Genomic DNA, 17,127 nt, shown 5'->3' with positions numbered 1-17,127 from the left:
TTACAGAGCGACTGCCAGCTTTCAATAAGTGGTACCCAGATGGTATTCGCATGCCGCCCACTTGGTTACAGAGCCGAAGCAGGGAATAACTCGGCAGACACTACAAGCTGTGGGTCAATTGAGGGGGAATGCCTGTTGCTTCACAGTTTTGCATATGTAAATCTGTTAATGTTATGTCAGTATTGTGCGGGCTAAACACAAGCATTGCCTTTCTCTGGGGGCCCAGCTGAACTTGGACCACAGCCCAGTTGTACCGAGGCTCAGAGAGCGGAGCTGCACTTGGAGGATGCGGCACTGCCTGCCTCCCTCCACTTCTGCCTGTGCTCTTGCGTTATCCACAGCCAGAGTCCGACGCAGGAAGTGTCTGCCATAGGCTGACTCCATAATAGGACAGGCAGGCCTGGTTTTATGAGCTGGCTGTGGAGGGAGGAGGAGTGTGAGTGTGTGTCTATTTTTAGGCCAGCCTTCAAGACAGTTCCTTTGGCCCAGTGCGTGCCTGCCTGCCTTGCTCGCACTCTCCTCTGTGTGTCTGCCACACTTCTGCTCTCCATTTCATCAACTGCAGATGTGGCACACAGCCGTCTTAGAAAAGTCATGAACTGTGTCGTCTGCGCGCCTTAACAGCCAACATCTGCTGCAGCAGGCTGAAGGGAAAGGCAGGGAACTTGTTTTCGGGAATGCATTCAAGTGCCTCAACTTAGCCTCTGCTTTGGCCTGGGCAGACAATTATTTTACACTAATTGCATCAAGATAGCAGCTATAAAAACGGGATTTGAATTGCTCTGCCCCCACCTCTCTTGTGAAAGTTGCAGTCATCAGGGGTAGTCCTTTCTTCTTTTTATTGTGGTTTGTTTCTTGTTCTCAAAAGCTTATTACATTGGGTGCAAACAACAACAAAAATGCCATAAAAAGGCAAGACTTGTAATATGCTTAAGAGCTAAAAAGACCAATGGTGTTGGTTGAACCAATGAAAATATTCCTGTAGGTATTGTAAAATTTATGTGCCATATGAAAAACATTAAGGATGTTGTTTTTTCATGGAGGAAAATGTTCATTGTTGAGCCATTTTGTAAATTATTTTAATGCTGCATTTCTGCTTAAAACTCATGATTGTGATATATAAACCGGTTTAATGTTTTTTGCACAGACCTTGGCTTTTCTTAAATTTTATACATTGGAAAGCCCATGTTTGTATTGGACCTGCTAGTTTCTTTCATACTGTAAAAATCTGGCTTGTGTGGCACAGTGCCACGTGGCAAAGGAATAGTTTGGCCACAGTTAAACCTTGGGTGTTGATTTTTGAGTCCTAAGAACTAGGCAAGACCGTGTTAATAAATATCAAAAAAATGGTAGTGTTTTTCCTTTCTTTTTAAATAGGAGTCATTTGACAACAAAAAGAATAGGATCTTTCTGGTATGGACTTTCTTAAATACATTGATCTGTTCCCAACTTTTCATAGACTTACAAAAGAGGATTTTTGTATTCACTATCCTGTCTTAACTTTTAAAAAAAATGCTCTCAGAGCAATTTTGGTGAATGATGCATTCCAGCAACTCAGATTCTCTTGAAAGATTTGTTTGTGTGACATTTTGCCATGTCTGCTGTGCGGGGAGAAGGAGTGAGCTTCTCTGCTCACATTTCAAATCTCTAGACTTTGTTCTGAAGAGCCAGATGGAAGTATGCAGATTGTTTTTATCTTTTGTCCTTCACACTGTAACCTGATCTCCAGCATATCTAGACATGTAGCAGAAACTTTACTATGTGAAAGTAAGGAAATGATTTAGAATATGGACCAGCCTGGAGAGGAAGGGCTCAAAAAGTACTTTATCAAAGCAAATCTCTCCACCCAACTCCCATATCTTTTTTTTTCTTTTCAGAAGAAATAGCTTTCTTCAAAATATGCACATATATTCTTCTTCCCATTTAACCAAAGCTGAGACTGGTCGTTGAGGAGTGGATTTGGTAAAGGAGTAAATATGTGTGCAGTGGAAGTTGATTACCTGATGATTGGAAATTTAGAAGAAGAGTGAATCGGTAGAATCATGGGGTTGGCAAAGGCCTTGCAAATGAGGGTGGTGGAGTTTGCTGTGAGGAGGGCCTTGTTCACAGGTACATGCTGGCTTTGAGACAGATCCAGGGCTCAAATCCGTACTGCCCCAGTGACTGCAGGAAACAGCATAATCTCAGGCTTCATGGTTTGTGTGATTTAAATGGCAAAATATTTGCCATCCTTTTGTATAGATTTCCTACCCCTTTAACTTGTTGGACCAAGATGGTGTCAGAACAATTTCTTCCTTCCGGACTTTGATTTGTGTTTGGATTCAAATTAGTAACTAATATATTCATCACTATCAGGATATTGAATACTTGCCACATTTGCCAATAAACATTCATTCTGTGCCTTAATTAATATTTATACACAGCACAGTATGCACATGTGGAGTCAGTATCAACCATGACAATTTGGAGATAGGAGGCCTTGGAAAGGTTGCCCTGTGAATATTTCCAGGTCTCTGTTAGAATGGTTACTGTGACAGTACAGATACTCTTTGACTTACAGTGGAATTATGTCCAGAAAAATACCATAAGAGGAAAATGCATGTAATACACCTAACCTACTGAGCATCTTAACTGAGCAACACAGTACACTGTAGAGTCTTGGTTGTTTGCTCTTACTATCCTGAGGCTGACAAAGAACTATAGCTGGCTTTCGCTACCCACTGTGTCGCTGTATGAGCCTGTCTTGCTAGCCTGGGACAAGATCACAATTCAAAATTTCAAATAGGATTGCTACTGCATTGCTTTTGCACCATCATAAAGTTGAAAAATCCTCAGTTGAACCATCACCCGAGACCAGGACCATCCTTGCCATGGTATGGTCATGATAAGGTACTAGTTTATACTTCTTGCCCTTCTCCTCTTCCTCCTCTTATTTCTTTCTTTTACCTTCTAGCATCTTTTGCAGCATCTCTTCTACCTGTGAGTCACGGGTCACAATTCAAAATTATAAGCATAATTTATACTACGTGCATACTGCTTTCATCATAAAGTTGAAACATCATAAATTAAACTCTCAAAAGAGGACCAGGACTGTACTTGCCTTAATGTCTTTATATTCAAGTGACATCTTTGTCATGAGGAAGGGTGCTGTTTGCAAAGTGCTTAGGTATATCCCTCCTGCTTACTTGTCTAATGTCATTTTTCTGAATGTTTTAGCTTGAAAAACTAAAAGGGGGAGCTTGTCAATTGGTGAGAGTCCTTATAAAACTTGTTTATTTGCATGAAAATATTTTACCCCATTCTAGTCAGCAGCATCTGCAGTCTGCATCATTAGAACTAACCTATCGCTTGAGGAAGTGAAGATTGAAGAGCATATGGGTACTGCCTAAAGTAGAAAACAGATTTGATATTGTCTACGAGTATTAAACTTCATTCATTCTGCAGGTGTTTCCTGATGCCTCCTGTGTGCTAGGTGTATAGGGTGAGACCCTGCACCTTCCCTGAGGAAGCTTCCAGTCTGATATGATTTGGACAGGCAGTATATTTTTGAAATTTAGCTTTCTTTTTATTTTAGGTTTCTGTTAAACTTTGGTTCTTGGTTCTTGCACACATACTCATTGTCTTTCTGGAATTCCAAGTTTAAATTTATACTAATGAACAAAGATTTCAAGCGATTTCATTTATGATAGTATCAGACATACTTGGGAATATGTTTAATAAACAAGTACAAAATATATATACTGAAAACTATGAAATTCTATTGAAATAAGTTAAAGAAGACCCAAAGAAATGGAATGATGTCCTTCATTCATAGATTGGAAGAGTCAGTGTCCAGTATTGCCCAAATTGATCTATAGATTTAGTTCAATCCCTATCAAAATCCTAGGTGTCTTTTTTACCCCCTGAAATGGACAAATGATTCTAAAAGTCACACAGAAATGTAGGAAACCTAGAATAGCCAAAACATTTCTGAAAAAGGGCAAAGTTAGGGCTGGGGATATAGCTCAGTGGTTCCACTGCCTGCCTCGCAAGCACAAGGTCTTGAGTTCGATCTCTGGTACCAAAAAACAAAAAAACCCAAAAACTTACTTGTAGTGTGGTGCTAGAATAAGAATAGAGATAAAGGTCAGTGGAAAATAATGTGGGGTGGGCGTGCCCAGAAACAAACCCTTAGATTTATGACTGATTTTCAGCAAAGGTGCTAAGCCCATTCAATGGGACATAGAATAGTCATTTCAACAGATAGCACTGAGAAAACAGGATATGCATGTATGAGGGTGAGGTTGGACTCCTACCTCATGAGGATCCAGATGTAAGAGCTAAACATTTAAAACTCCTGGAAGAATTTGTAGGAGTATATTTTCTCAATCCTGGATTAGGCAGTGATTTCTTAGATATAACACCAAAAACAGCAACAAAGAAAAAAATATATAAATTGGACTGCATCAAAATTAAAAACTTCTGGCCAGGGATTTAGCTCAGTGGCAGCCCATCTGCATCACAAGTGCAAGATCCTTTAGCTGGTAAAGGTCTAGTATCCAACACATATAAAGAACACAGTTTGGCATATAATCCCTTACATACATGCCTGTAATCTCAGCTTCTAGAGGGGATGAGGCAAGAGAATCCCAATTTCAACGCCAGCCTGGGCAACCTTGTGAGACCATGTCTCAAAGTAAAGAAATAAAAATGTCTGGGGATGTGTAGCTCAGTGCTCCTTGGGCTCAATCTCTAGTACCACAAAAACCAAAATAGACAACAACAAATAAACCCCCAAACAACAGCAGCAACAACAAAATATCTCATCTGACTCAACAATAAAAGATAACCCAATTAAAAGATAGAGAAAATTATATATAGACATTTTCCTAAGAAGATATACAAATGACAAACACATGAAAAGGTGCTCATCATTAGTCATTAGACAAATACAGATCAAAACCACAGGGAGATACTACTTTGTACCCCCTGGGACAGCTATAATAAAAATGACAGTAGTATGAGTTTGTGACGATGTGGACAAATTGGAACTCTTGAACATTGTTGGTGGGTTGTGACATGGGTCAGTTTCTTTGGCATACAGTTTGGCATTTCTTTAAAAGGTTAAGAATAGAGGTACCATGTGACTCATCAGTTCTACTTGATATGTACCCAGGGGAAATGAAATCATAAGCCTACACAAAATCTGGTATATAAATGTTCACAGGACAGTTATTCAAAATGGTAAAAAAACAGAGATAACCCAAAGGTATATGAAAGGATGAATAAATAATATATGATTTATGCAGACAGTAGAATATTATATGGCCACAAAAAGGAGTGAAATAATGATTCATTCTACATCATGATGAACCTTGTAAACATTATGCTAATTGAAAGAAGCTAGACACTAAAAGACCACATAGCATATAATTCCATTTATAGGAAATATTCAGAGTTTGCAAATCCCTTGAGACAGAAAGTAGATTAATGGTTGCCAGGAGCTGGGGAGAACAGAAATAGAGAGGGACTACCCATGGGGACAGGTTGTCTCTTTGTGGGTGGTAAAATTTCTAAACTTAAATATGGTGATGGTTTCACAGCTCTTGAATATACTAAGTACCATTTAATCATATAGTTTTAAATGTTTAATTTTACAGTATATGGATTAAATCTCAATACCAGGATTTCATTATCTCTCTGAGTTTATTTGTAAAGTGAGCACAGCTAATAGTAATGCTTTGTGTCAGCTGATGCAGGGCCAGCAGGTGTTTCTGTAAAGGGCCAGGTAGTAAACTTACAGGCTTTGCAGACCGTGAATGTCTATGGCATAGTGAAGCAAAAGCAGCCACAGATAGTCTATAAGTGGATGAGCATGGCTGTTTTCCAATAAAACTTTATGCATGCTGAAATTTCATTTTCATACTATTTTCATGTGTCACTAGTAGTATTTTCCTTTCTTACACATGTCATGTAAGAATGTAAAAATCTTTCTTAAGTCTTGGACTGTAAAAAGCAGATGAGATGGTCAGAGGTATTGGCTTACAGATTAGAAGTTTGCCACCCCCATGCTGTTGCTACTAAAAACTTTAACTATATCTTCACAACCTTGCGAGGGGATATTATTCTTGTCCCTGTTTCACAGATGAGAGAATTTAAGAGGCTGAGGCAAGCCACCCACATGGCAGCCAGGGCTGGGCCTTGGCCTGCTTTTGTTCCAGAACCCGGATGTATAAGCCCCCATCTTTCTGCCTGGCCATCAGGACTCAGTAAGGAAGCCTTCATCCTCCTGGCTGACTGGTCACTTCATGATGCTTCGTGAGTCTGTCTCTTGCCTTACCTTGTCAGTTGCCTTGCTGGAGGATGCTCCTCTTTCCCAATGACCACTTCCTTTATTCTCTTCTATAGTATTATTCTTTTCCATACTGCTCAGCCACTGCTAAGCCATTGAACACAGGGGAAAACAAATCCACCACCTTGCCTCCCTTTCAGACTTTCCTGTGACTCACTTCTTCTGGGAAGGCAATGCCTCAGCCACCCCTTGACCTGAGATCCAGCTGGAACTGAGGCCGCCTTGCTGGCTGCTGTGCTGTCCTGGTATCATCTGTCTTTCAGCAGGCGGGTTGTCTGTGCACCATTTAAACCCTCTGCAGTGACTATTTTTTAGAGCCTCTTTGTTTCATTTAGTGCCCAGGACTTGGTAAAGACCTTCAGGGAAATTAAAACCCCCATGGCGCCTTCTACTTAGAGATCTCTTGCTCATTCAGATTCAGCTCTTTGATTGCCTTTGCGCCTTTCTATTCCATATCTGTGAATGCTCACTGGGCCTTCCCTCCATGGCCCAGATGAGCCAGAGGCAGAGGTGGCTGGGAGGTAAGTCCCTTTCATAGCTCTGCATGACTCTCCTGGTTACTCTTCAGCCCATGCTGGTACTGGGGAACGTGGGACATGGTACAGAGGGTGTCTATTCCTGGTTCATTCTGTTAGTCTCATGGACAGACCGTCATCACAAGGGTTTGCATCGTGGCACATCAAGAAGGTGTGAAATGGTCCTCGGGATCCTTTCCTGTGGAGCAGCAGACAGCTTTTTACCTCTGTTGGGGTTCAGGTCAGTTTCTCAGACACCCAGACATTTCCCTCCTTTACACATGCCAGTTGCTTTCAGGAAGCTGTGTTTTCTATGCTCTTCTAAGACAGAACAATAACTGCCCTCTCCCCAAAAAAGGAACAAGGAAAAAAAAAACCAATTTAGAAGTGCTTAAGTGCTTAATGTAAGCTCTTTATTTATGACTCATAATGTGGTTGAGAAGAATCCTTCTGATTTTAGTACTGTTTCCATAAAAGTAGTTTGAACTGTACAGAGTACTACAATTCAGAGTCTGTCCAGAGAGGACCCTGCCAGTGGCTGCCTGGGGTGCCTGCATGTGGAGGCAAAGGCACTAACCATGTCTGTGATGGGGTAAGGGAGGAGGGCATTCTTCTCCAGTTCTGAGTCATAAGCCAGTTTATTGAGAGTCCAGAAAATTTCCTTTTGGGGTCTGAAATATTTTTAAAATACACTTAGCGGGATTATCTGGTTAGAGGGAGCAGAAGGGAATTTGTTGGAATGATTGTTGTGTCATGGAATATGTGGGGAAACTGGAAACTGGAATCCTTCCCTAAATAAGACACCTCTCTCTCTGCATTACTCTTCTTCTGTCTCATTGTTTTGGGGCTGTGCTTTATTTTTCTCTCTCCTTGCAGCCTGCCTTGACAGTGAGTCTGCACGTGGTCCTTTGTGACTGTCCCCAAGGGTCATGCTTGGTCTCTCAGACTTTGCAGATGAGAATTCTGTCTTGCATTGTTTCATTCTTATGCTTAGTGCTTGTGTTTGGAGTTTTAATGTTGTCAGTAGCTAAGAGACAAGCCAAGAAGGGGAGGGCAGTGAAGCATGGTGGTGGTTAGAAGGGTGCTGGGCTTATCTTCAGAGCCTTGGAATGCAGCTGTATCTCAGAAGGAGCAGAAGCAGAAAGTGCAGTCACTAGAGTGTTTCTTGTCTCTTTTATTGCTGTGCATGCATTTGCCAGGTCTCTGCAGACACCTGCTTCTTTGGCCCTGAGCTGCTGACCTTGAGTTCTGAGTAGACCTGTGGTGTCCTTCTCCTTGAGTGAAATTACATCTTACCTGGAGGCTAGGTTTGGAAGTCGGCATGTCAGGTAAGAATGCCTTACAGTTTAAATTTCCTTTAAAAGTCTTAGAGATGACCAGTAAGTGAAATGAGATGCCCTCAGTCCATGAGGCCAGTGGGAACAGAGAGCCACTATGGAAGCATCAGATTTTTAGCTCTTTTTACTTTGGGGCATTTGCTCATAATTTGCACTATTAATAAACACACTTTTTATTCCCCTTGATACTTTTCTAAGTATTGGTGGTGCCTTTGTATTAGTTATGCTTGAATGCAGTGTGATTTCACTGGACTCTCACAAATTCTTAGAGGAAGAAGCTAAAGGATCTGATTGGCCCAACTCCAGGCATGTATGTGTCCCTAGCCCAGGCAGCTGTGGCTCTTAATTGTCTACGACATCTAGGAAATGTTCATACTTTTAATTCAGGACTGATGTGGTAGTGATAGTGTACATGCATGCGTGTGTGGGGGGGGTTGTGGGGGGGTGATTAAGATTGAGATTTGCCCATAAGTGGAATGAAAGGATTAAAGCCACATCCTAGAAAAGTGACCATTGGAATCTGGTCCCTGGATCTGGTGGGACCTTAAATTTAGTGTTTCCTAGGGTCTGCACCAGAATCGCTTGTGCGGATTTCTCGCCCCCTTTTCCACACCTGCTCTGTCTGATTCTCTAGAGGTAGAGCTGAGGATCTGCATTTTCTAAAAATTTAAGTTAAATTTATTTTTAACTGATACATGAAAAACATAAAACTGTATACTTTAAATGGGGCACCATGTGCTTTGATGCATGTATACATTGTGCGGTGTTTAAATCAGGCTAAACATATTTATCTCCCATTATTTTTTTTCCCTCAAATTCTTTTACATTTTAGGTATATAATACGTTTACATGTATCATTGGGTGCTTGTATCTGTATATGATATATCTTGGTTCTTATTTTTTTTCCCCATTACCTGTGTGCCCTTCAACCCTCCACCCTTCCCTATTTACATAGACTTCGTTTCCATTTTTTTTCTTTTCTCAATTTTTCCTTTCCCTTCTTTCCTTTCCCCTTCCTCTCCCACCATCCCTACCCCTTTGGACCTTTTCCTATTTCACAGTATCAATTATTTGTTATTAATCCATTAAATCCTTATTTACACTTTCAGTTTCTCACACTAGAGAAAAACTATTCGGTATTTACACGTGTGTCCTATTTATTTCACTTAAGAGTATCGCCTCAGTGTGCATCCATTTAGCTATAAATGACTCCAGTTTTTCATTCTTTATGGCTGAGTAGTACTCCATTTTATAAAAAAAAAACCATCTTCTTTATCCAGTTTCAAGTTGATGGGCACTTGGGCTATTTCCAAGTTTTAGCTATTACAAACTGTGCCGCTATAAACATGGGTGTACATATTTCACTGTAGTATGATTCTTTTAATTCTTTTGGGAAGATACCCAGTAGGGGAATAGCTGGGTCAAATGGGACCTCTAGCCCTAGTTCTTTGAGGTATCTCCATACTGATTTCCATAGTGGTTGCACCAGTCTACATCCCATTATTTTTTTATGGTGAAAACATTAGAAACCTTTATTCTGCCTTCCCAAGTTTACGGTGCATTACTGCGGTCCACAGTCACTGTCCTGTGCAGTAGCACCTCAGATCTTGCTCTAGCCCAGCTGCACCTCAGTACCTCCTGGTCTCACTTCTCTCTGTTCTTCCTGAGCACCTGAAGTTTCAGTTTGACAAACCAGACTAGTTTATCCACATGAAATTTTGAGAATAATAGCGTTTAAGAGAAAGCTTTTGGGCTGTTTCAAATACCTTAAGAGTGAACTTTCTCATCCTGGAGGGTAAATAATCATGCTCCTTTTAAAAAATTAGTTTACTATATTTTTGTAGCACATAGTAATTACCTTCTTCCTGGTGAATTAGCCTGTGTACATATTGCATTTTGATCACTTTTATTCCCCCTTCCCTACTTCCTCCTTTCTGTTTCCAATGGTTGGAGTTAGCATGATCCTGAGGGTTGGGCCTTTGGTGTGTTCCTTTTGGGTCACAGTCACCTTCGATGTATTTTTGAGCAAGGTGGGTTCTAAATGAAAAGAATTTGGGGATTTTGTTACAATTTACAGAGTCTCCAGCTTCCTAGTAGCTGAAGACTTCGGTTATTTATCTAAAAAAGAATAAGATGAGCCTGAAATTTGTCTGGGAAGCTGGTTTGCATTTCTTCCCAATCTGTTACTGGCTCTTTAAAAATATCTCAAATTATTTTGCAGAATTAAAGAGTTGGGAGGATGGTTTGAAATTGCCCACAGACTGTACATACCTGTAGAATGCATTTTTTATGATTAACACTTGCAAAATGTTCAAGCTATATTTTTATTTCATATTATGAAGGGTAATATTTTGGTATCAGTTGAGTTCTTACTGTGCTGGTGCAAAAGTACTTGTTAAAACTGGTAGCATAATCTTAGCTTCTAATAGATTCTAAACTCATTTCTGGTTGCAGGAGTAAGTTGTATCACCAAGGTCCTATCCTTTAAATTGTATAAATATGACTCATTTTGTTTTCCTTCAAGGATCAACTGTGTATACCTCAGTAAATCTTACCCTCCTCCCAAAACTTTATGCTTAAAAACAAATCATGAAGTTCTTGCTAGCTACGTGGAGGGGGATGGAGTGGCCGGTATGAACTTAGTTGTTGCTTAAGGCACTTTCTGTTCTGTGTGGAAGAAAAAGGGCGGAGCAGGTGGGGAACTGGGAGCAGCAGCTTCCTCTTGCTTTTCCTGCCAAATGCAGAAAAAAAAAAAAATGCCCCACCTTCTCTTCATCTCTTTGCGTAGTGAGGCATGGATTGGGAGGAGATTCTTTCAACACCAGTGAGTTTTAGTAAGTAAGTTATTTTTTAAATTTACTGCCTTAAAGAAACCCAGACCAGGACGTAATAATAATAATAATAACTATTATTATTATTATTATTGGGGTTTTTTTTTCAAGAAAAGAAAATTCAGCTAGAGTCTGTCTTGCTGATAATTTGGGGTAAAAAAAAGTAAGATGACAGGCACCCGGGAGTGGATTTTGTTTGTGGAACCATCCACCTTTTGTTGTTGGGGTAGTAATATTAATAGTTTCTTTATGGTGTCAACTCAGGGAGGAAGTAAGTACTGAACAGAGGTGGCAAAAGAAGGCTGCCTATAAACCCTGTGGTGTCCTGAAGAACTCAAGACTTCATAAAAAGTAAATAAACAAATAAAAGGGAAGGTGGAATTGAGCAGGTAGAAGTCATATAAATGACAATCATTTTTTTTTACAGCATCCTGAAACAGTAGAGTACACAGGCCTGTAGTTGGGCTGTAAATTTCATGGGTCTTCCGTCTACCTGCCTAATAAGGAGCCATATGCACCACTGGGTTTGTAGGACACTGAGATTGAAGGCTATGCCTGCCTACATAGTACATTCCTGGTTAGGCCCTCTCTGTGTGGGTTCCAACTTGTTGGCCCATCCCCAAACACTTCTGGCTTGAAGCTTATTACCTTGGCCTAGTCAGAACTGATCAATCATTCCCCTCTTAAATGATCACACTGGAGATAACCTTGCAGGTAGATAAGGAAGCAAAAGAAGAAAACATAGTCATGAGAACATTGCCTATTGTTTATCTCTCTTTCCTAATAGGGCAGAGTTTTGGGTTCTTTATTAGTTTCTCACTTTGCCCTTTCTCTTTGTCTTTCTTTTTCTTTCCTTTCCTTTCTCCATTTTGTTTCTCAAGCAGGCCTTCCCTATTTAAACCAGGGTGACTCGAAATATGTTATGCTGAGGTCTTTCTCTGTGTGGTTCCAGTTTCATCTCTTAGAACAGTATTTGTTTGCCCAGTGGTTTCTTGCTAAGCTCCTGTTTCTCACAGCTGCCCAGGCTGCCGTGGCCCCCTCTCCCGAGTGGCCTTGGGAGGGGACTTCCTTTATAAACTCCATATCATCAGGGTCCAGGAATCGAATCCTGAGCCTGGTTTGAACTGATACCTCCTACTTCTCTGAGCATTGCCTTGAGGCCTGGGCTCGGAAGAAATTACATTTATTTATGTATATCCCTCCTTGAAGATGGAGATAGTAGACCTAAAGAATAAAGGTTTTATTTACACCTGAATTTAGACTTCAACATAAGGAAACAAGCAGCAAGTTTTAGTTGTGCTGATTACATGGTGCTTGAATCAAGGCAGAATCTTGATTACAAAGTCATGATCTATTTTCCTTTCTATGGTAGGGCCAGTTTGGGGGCGGAATAGGAAAATTAGTATATGTTAGTCAATCCTTTCTTCTTTTCTTTTTTTGGTACTGGGGATTGAACTCAGGTCCTTCCGCTTGCGAGGCAGGAGGTGGAACCACTGAACTAAATCCCCTGCCCCTCTTTTCTTTTTTCTTGATGGCAGGGCTTTCTTGAGGATTTGACTCACGCTTATATAGAGTGGGAGGTCATATGGCCCTGGGTTTGAATCCTAATTCTGTTAGTGCATAGCACATCTTAGCTAAATTACTTAATTTTAGCTTTACACTTTTAAAACAGTGTTAATTGGGCCAGGGATTTGGCTCAGTGGTTTCGCTGCCTGCTGCGCAAGCACAAGGACCCAAGTTCGATCCCCGGTACCAAAAAACAAACAAACAAACAAAAAAAACAGTGATAATTACACCTACCTTATATGATCATGTTAGTCAAGTGACACTGGGCTTTTGTAGTGTGTGCACCATGAAGTGTTAATGATTTGGTGAGAACCTACCTTTCAAATAATGCCTTTGATCTGACAGTTTGGGTAGAGAGTGTAAGATAGGAAACAGTTCACCCGCCCATTCTTTCCATAGACACTTCTGGTCAGCAGACTGTTTAGGGGGTTTTGCCCATACCAGTCAGATCTGGATACCTACTAGCTGGCCTGTAATTCAAGGTGAGGGCTCAGCTTGCAAGAGTGACCCCACTTCAGATATCATTTGCAGAGCCTTGGGTTGCCACCCGTGCTTTTGAATAGCTACCATTAATCAGAGGTTTTTATGAACCCCATCTTGGGTTCAGTCACTTGCTAGGACAGTTTACAGAACTCAGAGGAACACTTAGGTGTACTTGTTTATTATAAAGGATATTACAGAGGATCTAGATGCACAGACAAATGATAGAGATGTACAGTATAGGACTTGGTATGTGAGAGGGGCACTGAGTTTCCATGGCCCCTGGATGTGTTACCATGTAGGTTTCTTCACTGCTCAGCAACCTGAGTGCTCTCCTACCCTGTTCTTTTGAGTCTGTGTGGAATCTTCATTAGTAAGCATGATCCATTACATTATTGGCCATTGGTGATCAACTCAACCTTCAGCGCCTCTCTCCTCTTCAGAGCTCAGAGTCAGGAGATGGCACTGAAAGTTCTTTTTCCCTCTGGATCTCCTAGCAAGGCCCCCCCCCCCCCCCCCGACCGGGGCTATGCAGCATCCTCAATCATTAGCAACAAAAAGACACTAATATTTTTGGGATTCCCAAGGATTCTAGGTGCTGAATGTCATAACACAGGGACAAAGAACAAATACATATTTTTTTTATTATGTAACAGGGCGTTTGGTGCAGGTTTTTTTTTAAAGAAGGCCAATGATACCACATTAGTACAGGTCGAGTATCCCTTATCTGAAATGCTTGGGACTAGAAATGTTTCCGAATCTGGAGTTTTTTTGAATATTTGCCTAAACGTTAGTAGTTGTCTTTAATCTGAAAATCTGAAATTGGAAATTTTTTAGTATAGACAGGATACTCAACATGTTTTGGATTTTAAATTTTGCAATTAGAGATGCTCCACCTATACTTTCTTTCAGACTTTGATTCAATTTAAATAGCAGTGTGAAAGGGACATTGTTTCAGTTAATGTGCACATCAAGGATTGTTAGATAGTACTAACAGGCCCCAGTAATTTCAGGGTGAAACGTTTTCTCTGATTCTGAAGCAGAAGCCTTTTTGGAAAGTCACATGGGGGCACAACCCAAGTCATGAGGTAGACAGGGAGGAATGTGATTTTTGAATGTGGCTGAGTTTAGAATCTGGTGTCAGGAGGTTTGACTTCTGATTTTCTGTCTATCCATCACATTTAAACCTCTTCCATTGAAATTTCAAATTGTCATGTAGATATGGTGCACCAGTTTGGGGAAAGTTTAGCCTTATATGGGATTCTCTTTCAAAACCAGAAATATTTCTTAGCTTAGCATTACTGGTAGTCCAATGTTTCACAATTGCTATTTGTTGCAGATACTTAAGACTTGAAGACTTTGTTAGAAAACAGCCAAGGTAGGAAAGAATACCCTTCAGTTTCCTGCCTCCACACCTAACATTCACCTTCAGACCAAAATTTGGACTTTTCTAAGTCTGCAAAATTATCCACCCTTATTTGTTTTGAGTAAGCTATCTTAATTTCACATCCTTCATATACCTGCTTACCATTTACCTCTTTTTCTTATTCAGGTAGCCCAACCCCCTTATTTTGTATGCCCAATATAAGTATTTCTTCAAATTGTTCCCCCACTAAATGAATCTGAATCATAACTTCAAATTAATCTGTGACCTTTGTGTTCCCTGACAATATTAGAATGGAATGCCAGTGGTCCTCACACTCCGATAATGTGAGTAATTTTTGAGGGCATTAGAAGGTCAAACATTATTTATTATTTCTCTGAGTTTGCTTGATGGCAATCACAGCTCTGTAGAAGTCAATCAAGTCTCTTGATAATTCTGTTTAGGCGGTATATAATTAGGCATTTAAAATTAGTTAAGTGTCTATTTTGCTATGCGTTTCACATTCTCTTTAGGAAAGCATGTTTACCAAATGACTTTGGGGACATCTTTTAACTTCAGTTTTTTTCTCTTTCCCTGAGCTGAGAATTTGAAAGTTAGGGAATTCTTTCTACTTGTCCTACCTGTTTGTCAGCAATTTACTGGAGTTGTTTTTATTTAACATAGAACAGGCGCTTGGGAGGGTTAAGCACAAACATGTTTTCATAAAGAGTGCAAAAAAGAAACCACAATAATGTCTGCATTGTTGAGGACCTGCATTTTCAGATGTGTGCCTATGAAAACAACAACAATGAACCATCTATTCACAAAGTTTCTTGCTTTTCTGGTATCTCCAGGTTCTGAAAACACCAATATCTTTCTCTTTGAGTGACCCAGTGTCTGTAATCATTATTGCAAAATTATCAACTGTAAACTAAAACATGGGATAGTGAGCATACAAAGAGGACAAGCTATAATTTAGAAGGAAACTAATTTATTTGAAGTCAAAGTGTAGTCACTACAGGTAGGATTGTTTAAAAGTCAGAGTAAATTTTGACTCTTAAACAACAAGCTTCCCCCTGGCATTGCATTTTTGATCCCTTGTCAAAGAATGACCTGACTGGACATTTTGTGTGTGTGTGTGTGTGTGTGTGTGTGTGTGTGTGTGTGTTTGTGTGTGTGTTTCCCCCTGTTGCACAGATTGTCTTCTCCTTGAAAGAAATCTCACATCTAATTATATTATAAAGCATTATTTTTCATAAACCTCAAAGAAGAGGAGCACAGTGATCTGGATTCTGTTACCCAGTAGTGCTTTCATTTGTCATGGATGCAAATTGATACAGGTGGACTTGAATTCAGGTCTGTGTAAACTTTGAGCTCATGTGTGTTTTTTTCTGATTTTTAGCATGATCTCTGCTTTTTTTGGGTGAAATCATTTAGTCAAACCTGCAGCTTGGATGTGGACACTGAAGTCTTGAGTTGGTAAGGGTCATGCAGCTTGGTCACGGGGTGCCTTCCAGCCTCCTGGATGAGGAGCTGCTGGATGTCAGGGCTTGTATTTTTTAACTTCAAACTCTTTGGTCTTGCTTGTGAGGCTTGAGGGAATCATTAGCCTTCTCAAACTTAATAATCTTCGCTACTCCTTGCCCTGGAGTTGCCTGACAGTCATAAATTACCTGTTGCTGTTCTGACTGACTGCTCTGATGTGAAACTTTTTGTTCTCTGCACAAGTGTGCCTGGTTGAGGATGAGTAGGAGCTGAAATCCTGCCTCTTGCTCCGCTGCTCAGGCCCTGGGTCTTGCCTGGGTCAGCTTGGAGGAAGGGGAACCTTTATAAAAATGTGTAGGTAGTACCCACTATTCATCTGGCTAGGTAAAGCTGTCTCCCTCCAGAGGGGACCTTTTCCTAGTTCACACATTTGCTCTGTGGGATGCCCAAGGCTTGCTAGGGGATGGAGTACACTCCCCCAGTGCCATGTTCAAAGGATTTTTAATGAGGATTGATTTTAATATAAGACCTTGGAGTGATTTGTTTGCATCTTAGAGCCCCATTTCTGCATCGAATGGAGTTCACTTGCTGTATTAATCTCATCTGCCCCTGCCAGTTTTTATTCCTTGCAAATTTTCTCTAAGATCTGTACTTTGTATTTAGATTGTTACTAACTGCAGAGGTTCAGGTTGTTCTATCTGTTAATATACTTTCCAGGGTTTCCCCCAGAAAAATTACTGCATGTCAGCTGAGAGACAGACTTGGGCCTGAACTTGGAATTTTTTTCCATGAGTGTGTTCCTGGGATCTGTCCGTGACCCAGAAAGAATGAGCTGGCTCTGGCTTTCTTAGGTCACGTATGGGTGTCACTGTCATGTTGGTCATGGTGTTGGCCAAGGACAAGTACCACCGTACTCTTGTTTTTTAATTAATAATTTGATTTATTTGTTTTTTAAAAAGTGAATCATTTTCTATTAAAGAAGTTTTACATTGATTATTATAATTAGAAAATGAATCATCGTGACTAAAGGTGATGATAAAAATATATAAAAGGGCCTTGGGAAGATTATGAAATGAGGAAAGATTAAAACAGAAGAGAGGCAATGACGTGTCCTCTTCCCCTGCCATTTGTTATCCTTGGGGAGACTTTGTCCACGCTGTGTCCCAGGCTCGGATGTGGTAGTATGTGACAGTTACTTGGGAGTTTGACAACAGCATCC

The 17,127-nt window shown here is 40.5% G+C and overlaps 1 protein-coding gene across 5 annotated transcripts in view; it reads left to right on the top strand.

The window, feature by feature from the left end:
• Window positions 1–17,127, top strand: part of Eif4e3 (eukaryotic translation initiation factor 4E family member 3) — a 259,816-nt gene that overhangs the window by 211,575 nt on the left and 31,114 nt on the right. For 2 of the 5 annotated variants that reach the window (XR_015439142.1, XR_015439141.1), the window contains exon 8: window positions 8,046–8,174. The exons of the other annotated variants lie outside the window; for them this stretch is intronic. The gene's annotated coding sequence lies outside the window, so the exon portion shown is untranslated. The remainder of the gene's footprint in view (window positions 1–8,045; window positions 8,175–17,127) is intronic. 5 annotated transcript variants of the gene reach the window in all.

The sequence above is a fragment of the Heterocephalus glaber genome, unplaced genomic scaffold, assembly GCF_053883595.1.
Source record: "Heterocephalus glaber isolate CG9 unplaced genomic scaffold, H.glaber_assembly_v1.0 deba00001472, whole genome shotgun sequence".
NCBI classification, from domain to species: domain Eukaryota; kingdom Metazoa; phylum Chordata; class Mammalia; order Rodentia; family Bathyergidae; genus Heterocephalus; species Heterocephalus glaber.
Note: the sequence above shows the minus strand (reverse complement) of the source record. Positions and strands in the feature narration are given on the sequence as shown.